At 37.6% G+C, this 25,028-nt stretch overlaps 1 protein-coding gene and 1 pseudogene across 35 annotated transcripts in view; both read right to left on the reverse strand.

Annotated features, from left to right (window-relative positions):
- ANK2 (ankyrin 2) overlaps positions 1-25,028 on the reverse strand; it is a 589,059-nt gene that overhangs the window by 314,022 nt on the left and 250,009 nt on the right. The gene's annotated exons all lie outside the window — the stretch shown is intronic.
- Positions 3,477-4,127, reverse strand: LOC128931578 (small ribosomal subunit protein uS15-like; annotated as a pseudogene).

The following is a 25,028-nucleotide window of genomic DNA, read 5'->3' on the forward strand; positions in this document are numbered from 1 at the left end:
TCCAGGTCTTTGCTATTGTAAACAGTGCCACAATGAACATACGCGTGCATGTGTCTTTATAACAGAATGACTTATAATCCTTTGGATATATACCCAGTAATGGAATTGCTGGGTCAACTGGAATTTCTATTTCTAGGTCCTTGAGGAATCACCACACTGACTTCCACAATGGTATGACTAATTTCCACTCCCACCAACAGTGTAAAAGTGTTCCTATTTCTCCACATCCTCTCCAGCATCTGTTGTCTCCAGATTTTTTAATGATCGCCAATCTAACTGGTGTGAGATGATATCTCAATGTGCTTTTGATTTGCATCTCTCTAATGACCAGTGATGATGAGCATTTTTTTTTTTTTTGAGATGGAGTTTCACTCTTGTTACCCAGGCTGGAGTGCAATGGCGCAATCTCGGCTCACCGCAACCTCCGCCTCCTGGGTTCAGACAATTCTCCTGCCTCAGCCTCCTGAGTAGCTGGGATTATGGGCACATGCCACCATGCCCAGCTAATTTTTTGTATCTTTAGTAGAGATGGGGTTTCACCGTGTTGACCAGGATAGTCTCGATATCTTGACCTCGTGATCCACCCACCTCGGCCTCCCAAAGTGCTGGGATTAGAGGCTTGAGCCACCGCGCCTGGCCGCATTTTTTCTTATGTTTGTTGGCATCATACATGTCTTCTGTTGAAACGTGTCTGTTTATGCACTTTGCCCACTTTTGAATGGGTTTGTTTTTTCTTGTAAATCTGTTTCAGTTCTTTGTAGATTCTGGATATTAGCCCTTTGTCAGATGGGTAGGTTGCAAAAATTTTTTCCCATTCTGTTGGTTGCTGGTTCACTCCTATGACTGTTTCTTTTGCTATACAGAGCTCTGGAGTTTAATTAGATCCCACTTGTCTATTTTGGCTTTTGTTGCCAATGCTTTTGGTGTTTTAGTCATGAAGTCCTTGCCTATGCCTATGTCCTGAATGGTTTTGCATAGGTTTTCTTCTAGGGTTTTTATGGTGTTAGGTTTTATGTTTAAGTCTTTAATCCATCTGGAGTTAATTTTAGTGTAAGGTGTCAGGAAAGGATCCAGTTTCTGCTTTCTGCATGCTGCTAGCCAGCTTTCCCAACACCATTGATTAAACAGGATATTCTTTCCCCATTGCTTGTTTTTGACAGGTTTCTCAAAGATCAGATGGTTGTAGATGGGTAGCGTTGCCTCCGAGGTCTGTGTTCTGTTCCATTGGAGTATATCTCTGTTTTGGTACCAGTACCATGCTGTTTTGATTACTGTAGACTTGTAGTATAGTTTGAAGTCAGGTAGCATGATGCCTCTGGCTTTGTTCTTTTTGCTTAGATTTGTCTTGGCTATGCAGGCTCTCTTTTGCTTCTATATGAAGTTTAAGGTGGTTTTTTCCAGTTCTGTGAAGAGGGTCATAAGTAGCTTGTTAGGGATAGCATTGAATCTATAAATTGCTTTGGGCAGTATGGCCATTTTCATAATACTGATTCTTCCTAACCATGAGCATGGAATGTTTCTCCATCTGTTTGTGTCCTCTCTTATTTCCTTGAGCAGTGGTTTGTAGTTCTCCTTGAAGAAGTCTTTTACATCCTTTGTTAGTTGTATTCCTAGGTATTTTACTCTCTTTGTAGCAATTGTGAATGGCAGTTCATTCTTGATTTGACTCTTTAAGTCTGTTATTGGTGTATAGGAATGTTTGTGATTTCTGCACACTGATTTTGTATCCTGAGACTTTGCTGAAGTTGCTTATCAGTTTTAGGAGGTTTTGGGCTGAGATGATGGCGGCTTCTAAATATACAATCATGTCATCTGCAAATGGGACCAATTTGACTTCCTCCTTTCCTAATTGAATACCCTTTCTTTTTTCTTTCTTTCTTTTTTTTTTTTTTTTTTTTTTTTTTTCTTTTGCCTGACAGCTCTGGCTAGAACTTCCAATACTATATTGAATAGGAGTGGTGAGAGAGGGCATCCTTGTCTAGTGCCAGATTTCAAAGGGAATGCTTCCAGTTTTTGCCCATTCAATATGATACTGGCTGTGGGTTTGTTGTAAATAGCTTTTATTATTTTGAGATATATTCCGTTGATACCTAGTTTTTTGAGAGTTTTTAGCACAAAGTGCTGTTGAATTTTGTCGAAGGCCTTCTCTGTATTTGCTGAGATAAGCATGTGGTTTTTTTCTTTGGTTCTGTTTATGCAGTAGATTATGCTTACAGACTTGCATATGTTAAACCAGCCTTGTATCCGTGGGATGAGGCCTACTTGATCGTGATGGATAAGCTTTTTGATGTGCTGTTGCAATCGGTTTGCCAGTATTTTATTGAAGATTTCTGCATCTATGTTCATCATGGATATTGGCCTGAAGTTTTCCTTTTTTGTTGAGTCTCTGCTGGGTTTTGGTATCAGGATGATGTTGGTCTCATAAAATGATTTGGGAAGGATTCCCTCTTTTTGGATTGTTTGGAATAGTTCAGAAGGAGGGGTTTCAGCTCCTCTTTGTATGTCTGGTAGAATTCAGCTGTCAACCCATCTGGACCTGTGCTTTTTTTGGGGTAGTAGGCTATTAATTTGCTGCCTCAACTTCAGCCCTTGTTATTGGTCTATTCAGGGTTTCAGCTTCTTCCTGGTTTAGGCTTGGGAGGGCGCAAGTGTCCAGGAATTTATCCATTTCTTCCAGGTTTACTGGTTTATGTGCATAGAGTTGTTTGTAGTAATCTCTGATGGTAGCTTGTATTTCTGTGGAATCTGTGATGATACCCCCTGTATCGTTTTTTATTACATCTATTTTATTCTTCTCTCTTTTCTTTTTTATTAATCTGGCTAGCAGTCTGTCTATTTTGGTGATCTTTTCAAAAAACCAGCTCCTGGATTAATTGATTTTTTCAAGGGTTTTTTGTGTCTCTGTCTCCTTCAGTTCTGCTCTAATCTTAGTTATTTCTTGTCTTCTGCTAGCTTTTGAGTTTTTTTGATCTTGCTCCTCTAGCTCTTTCAATTTTGACGATAGGGTATCGATTTTAGATCTCTCCTTGCTTCTCATGTGGGCATTTATTGCTATATATTTTCCTCTAGACACTGCTTTAAATGTGTCCCAGAGATTCTGGTATGTTGTATCTTCATTCTCGTTGGTTTCGAAGAACATCTTTATTTCTGCCTTCATTTCATTGTTTATCCAGTCAACATTCAAGAGCTAGTTGTTCAGTTTCCATGAAGCTATGCGGTTCTGAGTTAGTTTCTTAATCTTGAGTTCTAATTTGATTGCACTGTGGTCTGAGAGACTGTTATGATTTCCATTATTTTGCATTTGCTGAGGAGTGATTTACTTGCAATTATGTGGTCAATTTTAGAATAGGTGCAATGTGGTGCTGAGAAGAATGTATATTCTGTGAATTTGGGGTGAGGTGTCTGTAAATGTCTATTAGGCTTGCTTGGTCCAGATCTGAGTTCAAGTCCTGGATAGCCTTGTTAATTTTCTGTCTCATTGATATGTCTAACAGTGGAGTGTTAAAGTCTCCCACTATTATTGTGTGGGAGTTTAAGTCTCTTTGTAGGTCATTAAGAACTTGATTTATGTATCAATTGGGAGGTAGGACTCACTTAGTCTTATAATGCCAAGCCTAAGAAGGAATCTGGCTCTCTATCAGAATCACACAGAATTTAGCATCCTTATCCTTTCTGTTCCTCTCAAGATGCTTTCAAACAGCAACTGCTTTGTTAATTAAATGGTAGAGATCTTCAGGGAGATCAGGAGCAAGTCCCTTAGACTTAAGAATTCTTAAGATTTTATTGCCTGTCACAAAACATGGTTGTGCAGCACCTTGTGAGTCTCCCAGGGTCACACCGATTTGTGAAGGAGTCAGGCCCTTCTTGGCCAGTTTGGAAATCTGCTCGTTCATGTTGTCAGATGTCACCTTCAGCCACGTGGGGACGCTACGGTGATAGGGCAAAGCCAACTGGGACAGGCCCTTCCTGGGAGAATGCATGCGACCCATTATGGTGGCGATCAGGCTGCAAAAGGCTTTTTTTTAATTGAAACAGGATGTCACTCTGTTGCCCAGGCTGGAGTGCAATAGTACCATCACAGTTTACTGCAGCCTCAACCACCCAGACTCAAGTGATCCTCCTGTCTCCGCTGCCTGAGTAGCTAGGACCACAGATGTGTGCCATCATGCCTGGCTCATTTTTGTATTTTTATAGAGACAGGGTTTTGTTATGTTTCCCAGGCTGGTCTCGAATTCCCGGGCTCAAGTATTCCTCTCGCCTCAGCCCCTCAAAGTGTTGACATTACACTGTGCCTTGCCCAATAGATTACATATATCAATGCTTAGAATATGAAATCCTAAAATGGATACAAAATCATTTTCTAATATCATCTCCTTGAAAAAGCTTGGTGGATCTATCAAAGGTTTACTAAGCTTAGGTATTTGTCTGGTGATTGTCTTTAGGTTATATAATATTAATACCAAAAGAAATAGTAAATTCCTAAGAATATAATGCCTTAGCAAGCTTGTCCAACCCTTGGCCCACAGGCCACATGTGGCTGAGGATGGATTTGAAGAGAGCCCAACACAAATTTGTAAACTTTCTTAAAACCTTATGAGATTTTTTTGGTGATATTTTTAAGCTCATCAGCTATCGTTAGTATTAGTATATTTTACATGTGGCCCTAGACAATGCAGCCCCGGGAAGCCAAAAGACTGGATACCCCTGTCTTACAGCAATGTGTTTTTTGTTTTTGTTTTCTCAAAATGTAGCATTCTTAGTACCAACAACAAAATCTCCTGGAATGTTTGTTTCAACAGATTCCTAAGCCTTACCCTAAACTAGTGAATCAGAATCTCATTGGGGTCTGGAGTATCTATTCTGAGCAACATCCACGGATATTCCATTGCACACTAAAGTTTGAGAACAGCCAATGATTTTGTAACTAAAGTATACTAGGCTTTTGTTGCTAAGTATCACCCTAAGGGTATTTAAGCAGATAACCAAACCCAATACTATTTGGAAAAAGGAATGTTTTAATAATTATTTGTTGATAGGCTGCCATTTCTTAGGTGAGAGGCATTGTAAGGAAATAGCCATCCATAAAATATTCTGCCACTTAGCAAATCTTCTCTGAATCATTATTTACTGCTACTTGTTTAATTCAGATTAAAGAGGTAAATAATGCTTGCAACCCCAAGCTAAACCAGCTTCCTGTGTGCCTCAGGTTTCCTCTGGAATCTACGAGTTTCCAGCCCCAGGTCTTTATTTCCCATCTGCTATCTGCCACTGAAACCAGTGTGCAATGAGACGGCAGAGACACGGGAGATTGCAATGCATTTTCATAGATGATATTGAGGACATCCTTTTGAAAAGCACAGAAAACATTACCAAGGTCTAAAATGAAAAGATGTTATCTTTTCAGACATAACGACTGGAACTGGAGAGAACACAAGGCCACATATATTTAAATGTATTAATCACAATTAAGTAATTTATTATATGGGAATATATAGTGTGACAGATATAAAAAGATATGATTAAAAGAGAAAATTAGGCTGGGCAAGGTGCTCACACCTGTAATTCCAGTACTTTGGGAGGCCAAGGCGGGCAGATCAGAAGGTGAGTGATTGAGACCACCCTGGCCAACATGGTAAAACCCCGTCTCTACTAAAAATACAAAAATTAGCTGGGTGTGGTGGTGCACACCCTTAGACCCAGCTACTTGGGAAGCTGAGGCAAGAGAATTGCTTGAACACGGGAGACAGAGGTTGCAGTGAGCCAAGATCACACCACTGCACTCCAGCCTGGTGACAGAGTGAAACTTGGTCTCAAAAAAAGAAAAAAAAAAGAGAGAGAGAGAAAAAAGATTATTGCATATTGACACTATTCATCATTCACAGTGATAGGAAGAAATTCAATTTGTTGAAACGTGTACTTCTCTACTTTTCTCAGTTAATTACAGCTAATAATATAATAATAATCGAGATTCTAAAGTGGTGCTTCTCAGACTTTAGTGTGTATACAAAGATCTTATTAAAATGCAGACTTTGATTCATTAGGTTTGGGGTGGAGGCCAAGATCCTGCATTAGCTTCATTTCTAACAAGGTAGAGGTGATGCCAATGCTGCCCATCTGAGGACCACAAAATCCAATAGCAAGACACTAAAGTGCATTTTTCAATCTATGTCTGTTCTACCATAAACATATTTTTCAACCCTGCTGTTTTAGGAATAACATTTAGTGCATGAGAAAAAAGTTGCTAAAATATCCCATTACTTCATAACTGTATTTGAGTTCATAGCTAGCTGAAATTACAAATTCACAGTGGTGCTTTAATAATAGCCATCAACGTTCCTTTTCTCCTAGCCATGTGTTAGTCACCGGGTGTTCACAGAACTGGCCTCTTTCTCATCCAGGCCTTTGACCCTCTACCTGGATACCTATCTCTGCTGATCAAAATTTTACATATTTAAAGTCCACTTAAATATTACTTCTTTCATGGAGTTTTCTTCTGGCTACCTAGATAAAATGTAATGTCCTCTCCTTTTAAATTATCATACTTTTCAAATAGATAAATGATTTTAAAACAGTGTCCTTTGTACATCTACAAGGACTTGGCCATGTACTGCCTTTTCACTTCCTTTTATATCGGCTAGTTATTCTCAAACCTAACTACACGTTATGCATATGAGGAGACCTATGGAAAAATACCGAGGCCACAGACCTCACTCCAGAACAATTAAGTCAGAATTTCTGAGGTCCCAGAACTTTTTTCAAGTTCCCCTGAGAATTCAAATGTGGAGCCACAGTTGAGAAATGCTATCTTAGATGGTAGGTTCCCCCAGGGCTCATTTCAATTCAATCAATATTTAATGAGGGTCTTGAACATAGTAGGCAATTAATAAATATACATCAAGTTGAACATTAAAAGTTGCCATATTTGTACACCAGGAAGAAAATAAAAACACATCAATCAAAATATGTTATTATTCACAACACATTCTCTAATGATATATTACCAGTGATAGAGCAAATCTGTCACATAAAAAAAATTGAAATTGCTGACATTTCCCTCAACTCATCTGCCATCAAACATTCACTCTGTAGATTAGGATTTTCCATAAGAGTGAGTCCAATTTACTTTTCCTTTTTCAGAAAAGCACTTTTCTCCTCTCTTCAAGTTGAATGGATATTACAAATCATTAATGGAATTTTCAGCAGCAAACATACTGGAAATAATCAGCTGGCATCTAACATAGGGCATACTTTTTCCTGCTGTCAAAAAAAATTAATCACAAGCTTCCAGCATGCTGTGTAGAGGCGGCCTGGGCACCATCGGATGAGGTGTTTCCATGGCATGGCAGCCATCGATGATCAGCAGGAGAGTCAAGCTGTTTTCAGAAAACACAGCTATGGGTTGCTTCTTTCCCTTCTATTCTTTCTACTTTTTAATTTCTAAGGGAGAATCTCCTGGCAATGCACCCAGGAGATATTCTTGCCATAGAAATAAGAGAGGTGCTGTTGTAAAAGCTGATTGTAGAAAAAAAAATGCCATTCTTGCTTTGTTCTACCTCTGGCATATAGTCTTCTGCAGAATACTTGGGAATTCAGGCTGGCATCCTAGTTCTACCTGAATCACATAGACAATCTATGTAGATTGATTTCTCCTGGCTGTACAATCCCAATGCATCTATTCTAGTATTCTTTTTTTTTTTTTTTTTTTTTTTTTTTACTTAGTAGAAGTCTAAGTTGCGTATGTCCAGTCAATAATCAGAGCTCCTTAGGTCATTATTTTTAAAATACATTAACTGAGCAGCATTTATGTGCCAGGTGTTGTGCAAAACTCCAAGAATCAAAAGGCACTGTCCCTCAGCCAGGCATGGTGACTCACTACTATAATCCCAGTACATTGGAAGGTGGAGGCAGATGGATCACCTGAGGTCAGGAGTTCGAGACCAGCCTGGCCAACATGGTGAAACCCCGTCTCTGCCAAAAGTACACAAACTAGCCAGGCATGGTAGCAGGCACTTGTAATCCCAGCTACTTATGAGGCTGAGGCAGGAGAATCACTTGAACCTGGGAGGCAGAGATTACAGTGAGCTAAGATTGCACCACTGCATTCCACTCTAGGTAATGGAGCAAGCCTTCACCTCAAAAATGAAATAAAAGAAAAAAAAAACAAATGAAAAACAAAAACAAAAAACAACAACTAAAGACACTGTCCTTGTGACACAATCAAGAAGATAAGAAGGTCTACTAATGGCATAATTGTTATACATTTTGTAATGAAAACAATTTGAGTAGGGACACTCCAATATCAAAAGTCTACAATTATAGCAACCAATAAGCAGTCTAAACATATACAGTCTGAACACTTGGCTGGAGAGGCAAGACAGAAAAAAGAAAAAAAGCAATTGTCTATTTTAGGGAAAAAAGTCATCAAAACAGTTGTAAAAATTTATTACACTTAAATTGTGGCTGAGTATTGCATAAGGAATTGCTATTGCCCAAACGACTCTAAGAACCTCCCTACACAATTAAATGAGGTGCTCTTACACTCTGTCCCTCACTCAAACCTCTGCCTCTAAGAAAATAGTCGCAGACTCCTTCCAACTTTGAGACTATGTCATGCTCAGTTTATTTGAACATCACAAAGCCCAGTGCAGCAGGAAGAGAACAGATTAGCATTTGAACTTCGTAGCATTCAAAAAAACAGTGCCCCTCTCCACCCTCCACCCCAAATTCCAACTGTATATGCTGCTCTGATTTGCTTAAGTGACTCTTTATGTCTGTGTCTCTGATTCATCCCTGCATGCTGGAGATGTCCTGGAAAGGAGATCTGGCTTGAGGACATAACAATTGTTATAAAAACCAGGTTTTATTGTCTCCTTTTGCCATACCAGGTAGCCCTGAAGTTATCACAAAGCCAGAGTTCCATTCCTAAATCTATAGGGTAATGGCAAAAGTGCTTGCGAGAGAAACACAGACAGTGGAGGCCTGAGTTTTTAGATGTGGTTTGACTGCGTCCCCACCCAAATCTCATCTTGAATTGTAGTTTCCATAAACCCGGTGTGTCGTGGGGGGACCACGTGGAGATAATTGAATCAAGGGAGCAGTTTCCCCCATCATGTTCTCCTGATAGTGAGCTAGTTCTCACGAGATCTGATGGTTTTATAAGGGTCTTCCCCTTTTCGTGGGGCACTCCTTCTCTCTCCTGCTGCCATGTGAAGAAGTATGTGTTTGCTTCCCCTTTAGCCATGATTATTAGTTTCCTGAGGCCTCCCTAGCTACTTGGAACTGTGAGTTAATTAAACCTTTTTTCTTTATAAATTATCCAGTCTCAGGTCTATCTTTATTAGCCGCATGAGAAGGAACTAACATACCTAACTCAAGGTACTTGGCCCTTCTGTCTGATTTCTCTGGCCCTGTGGTGAAGATTTTAATCAAAATGGGAAAGTGTCAGGGTGTACTACTAAGCCTGGATCAGATTGTAAAGCCCTTATCGCAACTAAAAGGAAGCAATGAATCCTCCTGGGGTTGAGTGTAGTGTGTAGGGAACACAGCACTGTGCACGATAGCTTATCAAGGAAAGAATAATTCTGACTTAAGAGGAGAAGGTGGATTTGAGTTGAGCCTCAAAAAAAAGCAAGCATTATCTAGGCATTGCGGGTAGGTGACAGCCCAAGTAAGGCACACTACATGAAGATGTTTATGAAGCCCTGCCTGATCTCTTGGTCTGAGTAGAGAACTACTGCTGCGCGTTTCTGTAGCACTCTCTAACAATATGTACCATGGCTTTCATCACAGCGAGTTCTAATTGCTGCTTATTATCTGGCCTACTACCCTGTCCGCTGAATGAGGTTTGAAACCTGCTGTCACACACACCAGTGCTTGTCCCTATCCTGGCTGAAAAGGCATCAGGTCTAAGCTTCTGTCCGCAACTATTGCATATAGGTTTTGTTTTTAAATCAATGTGAAGCAATTAAATCATGTGCAGTCTATATTAGAAGCGGTCATTATTTTAGGACTACGGGATGGTTGTCATCTCAATTTAAAATGAACCCAGACATTTTTAGGGCTTTATCTTGTCTGTTACTTTGTTCTAAGTAAATCTAACCAAAGATTCTTGATTCATAACTTCTCTGGGGTGTAATTTTCTCCTTTATCCATCACCATTAATGTCATCAAGATTTGATGTTATAATGGATACTAAGGATTTACTAAGCAACTAAACACAAGCATTTCAAATTATGCTTATTGTTTTGGACAGAAAAGACCAAGGCAAAAATGGGATATTGATGACATATATCATAAATTAGTTTAATTAGTGTTTAAGTGTTTTCAAAAGACAGAGTGCATTTAATGGCAACTGCGAGTGAAATGGGGGGGAGTCACACAAGGGAACGAGGTGGCTGGATGTTCGTTGGAAGAAAATGTAACATGGGCTGAACAAGCAGGAATAGTTGCTACCCAACAAAACAAAGTGTTTGATTGGTTGGTTCCAAAGTAATACTGATAAGACTTGCAGGGCAAACTGATAGGCTGTCTTCCTGTCAAACTTACTGCTTTTATGATGGACCAAAACCAGGAAATTCAAGTACATTTTTGTTTGGATTCAAACTCAGAGTTGCCATGTCTAGTCATAAGCAGAAGACAAATTTCAAAGATGGGAGAATGCATTTATATTTATTAATCCCAGAGTAAATTATGCCAAGTAATTTTTGCTTAGAAAATTACCACTACCCTCCTAATTAGGACTCATAGTTTCATGATGCAGAGATTTCTTTAAATGATAAAAGTGGACAATGTTGGAATTCTAGGAATAGATCTCAGTAGAGTTTAAAAAAAAAGGCTGATCAATTTCATCTAGAAGAAGGGAAAATATGCCAAGAAACAAGAAAAATGAATGAAGGAGGCTACGTGATGTCTCTGCACAGAAAGACTTGGAGAGGAGAGTTTATGCACCAATTCTCTGAAGTGTCCATGCAGGATCAGGAACAAAATAGGCAAGTGGTATAAAGACTCAATTGTGGACCAACTATGGGCAAAATGGTGGGTTGAACAGGACATCCCACAGGACTTGGGATGAGGTTAACACAAGTGTTAACACAGAGGAGGATAATTCACAGCATATTGTAAAGCTGAAAACCCCTATGACTAGAAAACAGAAAGAAAGGAAGAGCTTCTTAGAGCCAAGCATGAGCAGCACTGCAGGTTGAATACAGTAATGTAGTCCTGTGGGAGGCCAGAAGGAGGACTGAATAGGAGGTGTGTTAAAGGTACAAACAGTGATTTAGAGATGTCACTGGACAGTTAGAATCTGAAAGAGCAATGACTCACATGTGCCCCTGAGGTTAAAGAGAAACATTACCCTTTCATGGAAAAGTTTAGTAGAAATGATGGTGCAACAAAGAGATGAGAAGCTCTTTCTTGGCCTATTTAGTTTCATCTAGTAGCAAAATACTGCATTTAAGATATCAGATAGCTGTACCAAAGGCAAAAGGCATTCTTTGCCTTTTAAAAGATTGATTGCAACATGGAACTCTCATGATCTTATGCCGATCTTTTTGACTGGATTAGCCCATGCTTTCCTGAAGTACACTTCTTTCTCTCTCCACCTTTATGACAAGGATTGCTATTGCACACTGTCCACTGTAGCCTGTGCTGGAGACCTGGAAAACAGCCTGCTCTAATTTGGCTGATTTGATGCCAATAAATTTTTAAATTTTACTCTCCAGGTGGCAAGGTTGTTTTATAACAAATTGCTCACTAATTAGGGCATAAATGTTCTTTTCTTCATTTCTCTCTGACCTTGTGCATTCTCCTCTCCTCACTGATTACCTGCCCCAGCAGCCTGTCTCTTATTTCTTCTTGTTCTACAGAATCTCTTCTGTGTTTACTCAATTTTTACTTCCAGGACTTTGATCCTCATTTCTAACTTTTGCTTTCTTGCTTGCTTGCTTTTTCCTTTCTTTCTCTGTCTTTCCTTCTTTCTTTTTTGTCTTTCTTTCTCTGTCTTTCTCTTTCTTCCTTTCTTTCTTTCTCCCCCTCTCCTTCCCTCCCCTCCCCTCCACTCTCTTTCCCTCCTTTCCTTTCTCCTCCACTCCCCTCCTCTCCTTTCCTCTCTTTTCTCTTTTCCTTTCCTGACAGGGTCTTGCTGTTGCCCAGTGCAGTGGCCCTGTCATGGCTCACTGCAGCCTCAATCTCCCAGGCTCAAGCAATCCTTCCACTTCAGCTCCCTGAGTAGCTAAGACTATAGGCATGTAATAGTATACTCAGCTAATTTTGAAAACTTTTTGTAGAGATGAGGGTCTCATTATGTTGCCCAGGCTGGTCTCAAACTCCTCCTAGGCTCAAGAGATCCTCCTGCCTCAGCCTCCCAAAGTGCTGAGATTACAGGCATGAGCCACCATGCCCAGCTCTAACTTCCTTAATCTGTTCAGTCTAACATCTCTTATTTGACTTCATACCTTTTTTATTTCCCTAAAGTGACAGTTTATTATCTTTATTGTCTACAATTTGACTCTTAGCCATGTCATTTTTCTCTCTGTAATGCAAATATACAAGCATATGGGTCATTTCTAATCATTCTCTTTATTCTTACATGATATCAACTTTACATCTGAAATCCAAAAAATACATTTAAGTGCTTCACTGGACAATTTTCTAATCAAGGATTGAAATGGTGTTACATATTTTTATTTGCTCTTCATTATATGTTTTAAAGTTGAAATCTTCCAAAGTTTGTATGGGATGCAAGTTTGTATGACATTCACAACATGTTCAATGGTACAAGCAAACAAGGGTAACATACATTTAAAGAACCTCCAAGAAACTTTGGTATCCAAATTATTTAAAATTAACAAAGTCATTATCTTCATAATTTATATCACCACTTATATGCAGCTATCTAATTTAGAAAACACCGATTGTCTCAATTTTTGTGTATCTCCACAATTCTTTCATTGTGTAGGAGAAATTCACTCTTAAGGGCAGGGAAAACTTAAAGACTTATGTGCACATCAAGGCAATAATAATTGTTGCAAAGACATGGCAATCAGCCTCACATCTTTCCAACATTCAGGGGGAAACTCATGAGAAAGGAATAAAAGTGCCATACAGAGAGATGATATGTTTTGGCTTTCTTTGGGAATGGCTGCCCAAATGATCCCAGGAACTAGATAAATAGACTTATAACAGCATGCTTAGGAAAAATACTAGCATTCCTTAGTGGTTCCAGAAACATAGTGATTGTGTGACCACTATTAGCAAGAGTAAGCTTGTTCCACCTAACCAGAGAGAAACATGTGACTAATTACTTTTACCTTGGCCATGTGGCTGGGGTGAAGCCTTGGAACATTAGACAACCTTAGACTCATGCTTGGGGCCACATATGTAAACTTTAGCCTAAGAGGAACACGTCTTAAAATCTAATCCTGGCATTCATGTGTGAGAGTGAGGGAATCATATCTGGAGGCCAAAATCATGAGCTTTTTCCAGTCCTCCCAGGAGCTCTTCTATCTTCTTTGTCTCTATTCTGAAGACCTCTTCTTAGTTTTCTGTGTAACTATAGATGTCACTCCAAGACTCTGTCCACCACCTATGAGGGATTTCATTACTCATGATTTCAGCCTCATCATGCTGATGGTTCCTAAAGCTCTATCTGTCCTGACCTTCCTCCCAAGTGTTACACATCAAATCCTTGCTGGACTTTTCCATCAGGAACTTCAGGACCTACATGTGAAAATCTGAACCTAGTATCTTTCCCTCTACTTGCTCCTGCTTTACCATTAGCTAGGCAGTTGCTAGTACCACCAGCCACCAAATCACCACTGCTACACACCCAGGTGATATCTTGGACTCTTGTTTCCCCTGTACCCCTCCATTTCACTCCCATGTCTACTCAGTTGGGTAACCAGACTAAATTCCCTTTTCTCCCTACACATACTACTACATTTTAGTTCATTTTCATATCATGTCTCCCCAGCACTACAGTTCCCTGGGTAAAATCTGTCTCCAGACTTTCTCATTATCTGCAGTCTCCAGAGTGATGAAAAATCTCGCCATGTTTTCCCACCTTTTGAAGACCTTCAAGGTTCCCTCTGGCTACATAGCATAAAGTCCACACTCATAAACAACAGATACAGTCATCTCACTCCTGCTGATGCCTTCAGCATCATTTCTTACCTGTCCTGCTTGTTTTTCACTTCATAAGCCAGCAACGAAAAACTCACATGTTTACCATCACCAAGCCCTATTCTAAGCACTTTATGTATATTAGCTCACAATTTTACCAGAAACCCTATTAGGATTTTTGTATTAACCCTATTAAAATTTCCTGTAATTATTTCGGTGTTTACAGGTGAGGAAGCTGAGGCACAGAGAAGCTCTGTCACTTGCCCGAAGTCACACACTTTGCATAGAGCAGAGCAGGTGGTCTCACTCCAGAGTTCACGCTCTACTCAGTTTGCCCTTCCTGGTTGGGTGTGCAGGGCTGCTTTCACTACCTTGTGATGGGGCTCAGACTCCACTTTCTCTCAGAAGTACTTCTGTTACACCTGTGCCTGGCTCATTCCTATTTATTCTTTAAAGCTCAACTCAGTCATCATAGCTTGCAGGAGCTCTTGCCTAGCCTCTTCTGTGCTCCTATGGCAGGCTATGCATGTTTCTATATTGCAGTTCTCATCTCATATAATAATCCCTATTTATGTGTTTGTTTGCCCTTATAAACTGTGAACTTCTTGAGACCAAGGAATATGTCTCTGTCATTTTTGTATCTTGTATTTGGCATGGTGTCAGTCATTAAAAGGCATTCAATAAATGTGCTAAGAATGAATAAATACATAAGTGAATGAAAGGCACCCCATCAGTAACCCTTTGTAATAAGAGTACCATAGTAACTGAACTTCAATCACTTACAGAATGAGTCCAGCCCTTGCAGGTCAGCTTGCAAAAACTTAAGAGGACTAAGAGCATGCTCATACTCATGCGTGTGTGTTTTGGGGGGCTGGGGGAGGGAGGCAGGTACCTGAATCAAGGTAGAAGAGACTAAAAAATAAAACTACACACATACTGTCAAACCAAGCACCTTTATAGGACATGTGTGTTAATGGTTCAACAAACCCAAATATTGTTTTCTCATAATATTTTGATTGCAACTACCTTTTTTTTTGTTTTGTTTTGTAGTTCTAATTAAAGATGGCCTTAAAGTATTACAAAATATATATCTGAACCAGGTGAAGCCATCTAATTTCCTGGGGACACCAGAGTAGAGACTACAGTGAAATAGTACCCCTTGCACAAATCATACCTGAATGAGAGACCTAGTTTGGGAGCACTGGTGTGACAAGTTCTCATCAAGCAATTGATTAGTAAATACTGGAAAATTGACTTTTGCATAATAACCTTGTAGATAGAAACTCAGTACCCCATTTGGTGTTAGAAGCATGGCTTGTGCTCACTTCCAAGTTAACCACAAATCTCCTTCATGCAGATCAGGGGCATTTCTAAAGCTGTACCTCTCTCAGAATTAACACTTAAATTCTGTCTCCCATTGCTAGATTTTGACTGCTCTTTAAGATGACCTGTAAGAAATAGGAAAGTCACTGTTCTAGGAATCAAGTGGCATGAGTTATAGGCCCATGTCTGCCACTAACTCTGTACCAAGGTGCTTGACTTCTTTGGGTCTCCATTTCTTTATATAGAATAAGACAGTTAGATTTGGAAATGTCAAGCTACTTTCAGCTCTAAAAGTTTATGCTCTAAAAAATAAAATTAGCATGAATCACACATTAAAGTCACTTGCATGCATACACACATACACACAAGAGAGCACTCACATATATATTGATTTTGCAATCACAAAAATATTATATTTATTATACACATATAGGTGATATCTCTATGTTCCTGTAGAATTTGAGAGGTGCTGCATTTGTTTAAATTTCAACTCTAACATTTTTGTTAGAAGTTTTTCAAAATTTTCTAACAAGAAAATTAACTGTCATTTCATGACAAAGATCTTAAGATAAATGTTAAAATTTACTTCACAAAGAACTACATAGGCCACAAAGCACACCACCACAAATTAAGCACTGAGAGCGACATGGATAAGTGGGGCTAGCAGGTGGGGAGGGAAGGGGATTTCTGTCATGGGAAGACAAAAGGTGGCTATGTGCACTGTGGAATGCAGAGCCCCTCCTCCTTAATCCTGGCTGAATCCTGACTGGCACCACCTGCTGTTATGTGTATGCTCACAGAACAATTGGCACCTGCATATGGTAAATACGATTAAAACAGACACAAAAACCTATCATCATGGTAAGTCACACAGAGTGCTCTTGGGAGAGCTTAGTCTACACAGAGATGATGAGGTAGGTGGAAGGGATCTTTTTCTGCTCTTAAACTTGAAGCAAAATCTATTTATGTTATATTTTAAAGGACTTCAAACTTCTAAAAAGAAAAACTAATAAGGCAAAATTTCTCTATCAGTGCTAGAGATCTTTAACACATGTAAACAATCCAGCAATTAAATTGGACTGTATCACTAAAATTTCCAGAAATGCCCTCCACTGGGAGGAAAGTGATTTTTACATATCTATTCAAAAACAAAACAAATCTGTTCTTTTATGTTTATGGAAAAATCAAATTTCAGTTTGATGTTTTAGGTCAACTCAAAAATAAAACATTATTTTAAAATCAGTTTTCCACAAATAATGTGGGGTTTGAGACACCAAATGAAATAAAGAATCAGGAAAGTGTTTTTTCCATTGCAATCTAAATAAATTCTAATTTATTTAGTTCAAAATTAGCAAGAATTTATACAAAGTCGACTAAAAATAGTCCTGAGATCTATTTTCAGCCTCACTTCTAAATTCACACTAAAAGTTCAGTTTCATTATTTTAGAATTTAAAAATGTATTTGTAAGAGATAAAATAACATTTTTCATAATTCAGCTGTTTGAATTTCACATTCGCTGTTAATTCTCAAGTATTTTTCAAATAAAGTATAAAAATACCTACCTATAACTGCCAGCAGACTAAGATAATCTGTTACTATTATCATGGATGAATATTACTATTTATCAGCTTATTTGGTTTCTGTCTTCCCCCAACTGAGAAAATGGCCACATAAAATATACGAAATGTTTTCTGATTGTGGCAAAAAGCAATTCTTTTTATAATGGAAAAGGGCAAATGCACATCATTAAAGAAATGCAGACATTGACTAGACACAGAGAAGAAAGCAGACCCAAGGAGTACAATATGTTTTCTGAAAAAGCAATGCCGAAATTTACCTTTTCAAGAATTTTCTATTTTAATAATGATTGTTATCAAATATTCTCTTATTTACAATGCTGGCTGCAGGTATGATTTGAGAGCCCTTAATAAACAATAACCAAATTCTATCATTTAAGACATGTAACAAATTTGGTGGCAACTTTTTCCATTATTTAGCAACATCCAAAGATAATATTGGGCTCAAATACATACACACTCATATGAATATATATTTTACTGGATATATTTTTACCAAATGTCATATTCAGTTTTAAAATGTTAGATTCCAAGTAGATATTACACTGTGAAACATGAATTTTTAGTCAGCTATAACACAGATACTTGTCATCTGTCACCTAAATTGATATTACCACCTCATTTCCTCAAGGTCATTTTAGGGTCAGCAGACATAATTCCTTGTCATCATGATAGGCCTAGGGAAAATAATCAAATTAGTACAGTAATGTAGACAGAAAAGGCAACATATTAATCCTATTATTAAATATCAGAGCCACATAGCCTTAAATTATTGGACAAATAGTCAATAAATATTTACTAGACAGTTGTGCTTGAAAAGATGTAAGGGATCATTCTCACATAAAATAAACATTCAGTATACTGAAAGACATAACCAGCCATATCTGCCTAAGTATTAATCACTCTGGTGATGATTATTTGTGTCAAAATGATCTAGGAGGTCCATGTGAAACCATATATTTTGAGTGTATTGAACTATTCAAAACTGTTTACTTCTGCAAATCATAAAGTATATAATAAGCTCGACCTAAAATATGGCTCGTCTGGATGGTACAAAATAGTACAGAAAATATCTTACATGAATATACCATAAAAGTGTGATATGGCTCAAGCCTGTAATCCCAGCAGTTTGGGAGGCCAAGGCGGGTGGATCACAAGGTCAAGGGATCGAGACCATCCTGGTCAACATGGTGAAACCCCGTCTCTACTAAAAATACAAAAACTTAGCTGGGCATGGTGGCGTGTGCCTGTAATCCCAGCTACTGGGAGGCTGAGGCAGGAGAATTGCCTAAACCCAGGAGGCGGAGGTTGCGGTGAGCCAAGATCGCGCCATTGCACTCCAGCCTGGGTAACAAGAGTGAAACTACATCTCAAAAAAAAAAAAAGTGTGATATGTAGGCATACAGAAATATACAAAGAGCTAGAGAGCCAGACAATTTAAGAATTTAATGAGATCCAAATCCATTGTTCATTGGTCACCTTGAAATAAACTTAAGACACCAATTCAAACAGTAAAAATTCTAAAATGCACATTGATATTTCTTTCATTTTAAAATATTAAACTGAAACATACATGATATTTGAATTATAAACTAGGTCATATCATGATGGTCTCCACATGACCTTTGACACCTGAGTTGGAACAAAAAACTGCCATCATAGATCCTGTCATACAAAGATAAAAATAGTCAAATCTATCCTCGGAAGAAAGAAGCCTGTTTGAATGTTTGGAAATTTAATTTATGGCTTCTAAACTAATAATCAAGCTTTAAGACAAGAATGCAAAACCTGTACAGGGGATGGCATTAGGTTTTTAGAATGAGGACAATTTATTGTAAAACTATGGCAGGAGCAATATTATTTTTTTAGTTGTTTTTTAAATTTTTTTTAATTTTTAATTTGTGTGAGTACATAGTAGTTGTATAGGTTTATGGGTTACATGAGCTATTTTGATACAAAACAATGTGTAATAACACATCAGGGTAAACAGGGTATCCATCACCTCAAGCATTTATCCTCTGTGCTGTGAACAGTACAATTATACTCTTTCAGTTATTTTTAAATGTACAATTAAATTAATTTTTACTATAGTCATTCTGTTTTACTAGCTAATACTACATCCTATTCATTCTTTTTAACTATTTTTTGTGCCCATTAAACAACAGCAGTATTGTTGAAGATACTTCAAATATTGGACAAATAGTCAATAAATGTTCACTAGACAGCTGTGCTTGAAAAGATGCAAGGGATCATTCTAACATACAATAAACATTCGGTATACTGAAAGACATAGCCAGCCATATCTGCATAAGTATTAATCACTATTGTGATGTAAGTCTTTGTGTCAAAAAATGTACAAAACTGCAAATATAAATTGGAGTATGGTTATGGCAGTTTATCTTTTTTTAAAAAAAAACACAAAATTTGTAAGTTATTTCCGAGAGTCTGATATCTAAAACTCACAATAACGTAAGTATGAGTGTATGTAATTTTTAAAATTTATTGATCCTGTTATATAAGCAACCTACAAAAAGTAGCCTTTTTGAAAAGAAAAATGAATTGCTCTGCAAGGGAAAACATACTTCCTTTAGCTAATATTCTCCTCATTTGGACAAAGTATAAATAAAGTTTACCAAAAACAGTCATCCCTTAAAACTGTTACTGTGAAAAAGCAATCGGGGAGGAATTTTAGCATTCCACTGGATGAGGACCAGTGATTCAGAAAATTATTCCAACAGTAATTTTTTATCTATCAAGTCATTTTGTTACAGTAAGTTTAAGTTCCCCAACCACATATAACCTGTTGCTGGAGATCAAGAACTATCCTCACAAATCAAACATGGAAGGCACTTGGGACAGGGTCATCTGTAAGAGATACCAAGATTCCAGATGGAATAGACCTCTACCCATTCAAAAAATAGTTTAATGCACAAGTTTCTAGATGGGCCAGTAAACAAATGCCTAATTGCCCCCATGTAACAGGCCAATCAGTCCTACTGGTTCTTTAACAACTAGAAAGAGGTCCCTGCTGTGTAATGAGATTATGGAGCACATGATAGATTAGTGACCTTTTGAATTAGGACAAGCAACATGAAATCACTAACAAATTCCCCCTTATATTAGAGAGGCTATGCAAAGGGTGTCAGCCATTTGACAAATACAGTTGAAGTGCAGATGGAAATACCAACTATAAAGCTTCATTCTTCAGTGTTCCACAGCTGAGTCTGAGAATTCACATCTGGCTTGAATATTTTGAAAGCTAATAATCTTAGTCAACAACTATATAAAACAACTTTTCCAATTTTGATTTATACTTCTGTTTTAAACCATATTTGGAAAAGAAGTTAGCTTTTTAGATTTATTGACCAATTGACCAATCAGCAAAGGCATGAGTGAAACAAGTTTGGGACATAAACAAAACCTCTATTTCTTTAATTCTTAATCCTAATTGTGTAAAACATTGTTGCATTCACATAGCACAGGGATTTGGAGATAAGCAGAGTGGTCAGTTTGAGCTGGGATAGCTCATTTAGGAGCTATGTAGATTCAGGCAGGGAAAGTTTTTTTTAAACCTCTCTGGACATCAGTCTCGTCTTTAATATGGAATCGTAAACTATCTACCCATCAAGTTATTGTGAAGATAAAATTAGATAAACTATGCAGAACTCTATGTAGACTGGCATGTATATATACTAATCTTTCAATGAATATTAACTACTCATTATGATTATTATTATTAAAAAATGCTGTTCCAATGGGATGAAGTATTTTTTCTAATGAAGGATTTTTCTATACATAAATTGTTCCATTTACTTAACAAAACATGATCTGTTCAAACAGTTTTGGTTGAGGTAGATTTCATCACAATGCCACAGAAGACCCTTATTTGACTATCATTAGTATCATTTCCCCTCATATGACCTTCTAAAAATGACCAGAATTCCTTCACACATTAGGAGATAAGTAAATCATAGTGTGTTTGGTAATGTCGATGGATGTGCACACACGTGGCAGTACTCTCCTGTGCTGTGTCTGATCAGCCACTCTCTTCAGTCAAGTATGAAGTGTATGCCTTTGATGCCAAATGAAGATAACTGGCTTTTGTGGGATAATGGTAGTAAGATTAGCACTACGTCCTAAATAGCTAAGCATGCAAACCAAAACCCAGTTACCACTCATCCCCAAACCTCAGTATATGAACTTATTCTGAGTCTTCGAGTATAACAATGTGTTACTCATGAACATTTTATCAATGCTATTTATATACTCTTTTTAGAGTAATCTAAAACTATGGAAACAAATGGCTAATTCACATTAAGGTTTTTTGTAGTTCCTACTATGAACCATAGGCTATGTGGAAAGGGTTGCCAATGTCTGAATTCTCAATGTACAATCTCTGTACTTTGAGTACAAAGTATTGGGACAGAGGAATGAACTATAACAATGCCATATGTACCATTACAAAACTCTTTCCTCTTCACACTGAACAGAACTGATGTTTATAGGCTACTTATACAGTCTCTTTTGAATACCTTTTCTACACAAATGATAATACGTGGTAGGTCATGCCAAGACTAAATCACAGAGACAATTATTAAACATATGTTCTATAGTACATGGCAACAACATACCCATGGATCAAATTCATACATAGGGCTAGTCTTCTGAATTTGACCTACTTCACAGAACACTGAAATGATTTGCTGCATCGACTTTATAGAAAATACCATACAAGAATGCCAGGTTGTACACAATCTAATAAAAGCTTAACTAAATGGGAGAACACATAACATCCAGAACATGTAATCTGAGTGTTTGTGTCCTCCTCAAATTCCTAAGTTGAAACCTAATCACCAATGCAATGGCTTTTGAAGGTAGGGCCTTTGGAAGGTGATTTGGCCATGAGGACAGAGTCTTCATGAATGGAATTAGTGCCCACATAAAAGACACCCCAGAAGGCTGCCTTGCCTTTTCCACCATGTGAGGACACAGAGAGAAGGCATCATCTGTGAAAAAGTAAATGGGTCTACACCACACACCAAATCAATGGATGGCTTGATCTTTAATTTCCTAGCTTCCAGAACTGTGAAAAATAAATTTATGTTGTTTTTAAACAACTCACTCTAAGTGAGTTTTGTTACATCAGTCCAAAAGTAAGGCAGACATTCACGTTAATTTAATAGTAGCACAAATATCTCTAGCAGTTCTAATGGCATTTCTAAACTACTAAATAATGGAAAGTATCTATACTTCTAATTTTTTTCCTTCCTGATTCTCACTTTAAATTACTGCCATTGGGTGTATGACACCCCCCTGCACCCACAAGACAGTGCTACAGAATAAGAAAGAAAGGCATCCCACCACCATACACTCTGAATTCTGGGCAAGGATTTAGAACCTTTGAAAAAGGGATTCTTTAAAGATAAGCATTATACAAAAAGAGGACCAAAATCTTGACATAGAGAATACTAAATTTCCCATATATAATTCTCGTAATGTTTTGAATTTCTTTAAGTTTTCAGATATTTTTTTAAAACTAGAATACCTCCCACCTAACATGGGCTTAATTTGCCACATACAAATACTTATTGTTAAGCATATTGTCAAAGATTAGAATTACAGTAACCATTATATTATTACATTAAAATACTTCTAAAAAGGTACCACTTACTAGCACTGGGTGAAACATTCTAGAATGGTTCACAATTTCTTTTTAATATTTTCCCATTTTTAGTATTAACACAGACCCTAACATATAGCTCTGTTTCTATAGTTTTACTTCTGAAACACCCCTTTACTTCTTTCTACTTCTGAAACACCCCTTTACTTCTTTCTCTTTAACCATGTGTGTCTTTGAAGTGACAGGAGCCATAATTATTCTTATTTTTTAAGCAGAAAGTGAAAGGTGGCCAGAAGTGAAATGATTGTTGCTCATGAGTCACTCTGTTTGCCAGTTAATATGGACAAAGAAGACTGCACAGAAGCCAGTGGCCAGGTCAGGAAATGGAAAGGAGGGGAAAGTCTTGAATTTCTTGTTCAAGGATCTGAAAATCCAACAGAAGATCCAGAGCAAACTCAAAGTCAGCCTGCAAAGTGGACTACCTTCATAATGTTATAGTAACATTATTATCACCAACAAAATAACCCAAAGAAATAAACCAGTTTTTAGCTTCTATGCAAAGTATTATGAGTGCCTGTATAAGTGTTCTAGATAATTGCAATCCTGGGTTATCCATACCAGTATCTCTTTCAGGTAAACGCAGAAGGCTGAATATTTAGATACTTCCAAAAATTGTCCCTACTAGATTCAGATGTCTTGTTAATTTGGAGGCTTACTTATTGGAACTTACTACTGATTGCAGAAATAATTTATAAACAGAGATATGGGACAAATCTTCATAGGTAAATGAGTGATTAAAGATATACGTCTAATAGGAGAAGGACTGAGGCTCAGTCATCAAAACAAGATGGTTCCAAAATGCAAGCTGGAGCTGACCAAGGCTGAAAGCATAAGGACAACCATGTCAGAGTTCACTCACGATGGCTGTGACTCTCCACTGCAACAAATCGTTCAACAGTTTCCTAATCTTTACTGTAACTTGGAATTATATACCTGAGGCTGTCGCATCCAGATTGCATGTATATCCCTTCCTTTATACTCACACATTAGCCATAACTTAGGGCTCTGTACTACTGTTCACCTACTCATAGGGTTTACTCTTTTAACAAAATTACACTGATCACTTGCCCTTCTCCAGACTCCTGTAGAGTTTCTTCTTGGCAATGCACAACATTTCACTTATAATTTGTGTGAGTATATCTAGAATATTTCTCTAGATTGCTCATTACTTTTTTCTTGGATAGAAATGTCTGCTCAGATTGTGAATTCCATGTCATAGCACCTAACACAGTGCTATACACCCGGCAAACCAATACCAATTGTCAAATTGGGGAAACTTTCCTATGTGTTCAGAAGAAACACCTAAATTAAACTGAGCAAAACAAGCTGATTCTTAGAAACTGAAGCTCATTAAGCATATGCTAGAAATCAAGGTCTTTGTCTTAATGAGTACAAACACAAATTAGTGTGTGGAAGAAGATGATAGTTGTCTGCGAGTTAACAGAAAAACATGAATAAAAACCAGGTCTCATGACTAAGAAGATGCTCACCCTCTAGATGGTGGTATATTATTAACTAGAACATATTTTCCCATCTCCCTGCAGCTTTTTCAAAATGACCCTCCCTGTGGGCTGAGACATATGCATGAATTTCAAAGAAAAAGTAATACCCTATCATATTTATTTGGTCTCAAGTATATAAAAATAAAAACTTTTTCTATAAAAAGATTGTCTCCTTTGTTAGCAATCCCATCTCTGTTCTATCTAGTAAAAGGAAATTGAAATGATAACTTTATTTGTTGTGATGTATCCGACCAATGTCCAATGAGATAAAAATAAGCAGTGATTTTTGTTTCTGCCTCCAACAGGAATTAGAACAGAATACAAGCAAGAAAGAAATAAAGCTGTAAGCATATTTATAATTTAGCATGCTCTGAATCAGGACAAGACAGAAACAAATACAGATTAAAATTTCAAGTCTATTTTAATGTGCAATCAAATGTCTCTTTAGAAACTTTATCAAGAAGGAAAAAGAAACCTCCAACACTTCAGAAAAGAGTATATAGAAAAGAACCTTTAATAGAACAACTACTGAGAATATCATTCTAACAAAATTTTCTCAAAAGAATAATTAGAGCTAAAATGGTGAAAGTAGGATGAACTTTTTATGCTGGCTTAATTTAACACGCCTAAGCCACATGAAGGCAGCTGTTTACTTGATTTTTGTTCCTTATATTTTTGTGAATTTTCAAAGTCCAATATGTTGTCTGCATAGACTGATGGATACATCTACAAGAACATAGCACAAAATATAATGGAAGCAAAAGAAGTTTCCCTTCTTTTAGGAATGCTGTTTGGGAGAATATTGTAGATAGCCAAGAAAGAAGTCG

This window comes from Callithrix jacchus, chromosome 3, assembly GCF_049354715.1.
Source record: "Callithrix jacchus isolate 240 chromosome 3, calJac240_pri, whole genome shotgun sequence".
In the NCBI taxonomy this organism is placed as follows: domain Eukaryota; kingdom Metazoa; phylum Chordata; class Mammalia; order Primates; family Cebidae; genus Callithrix; species Callithrix jacchus.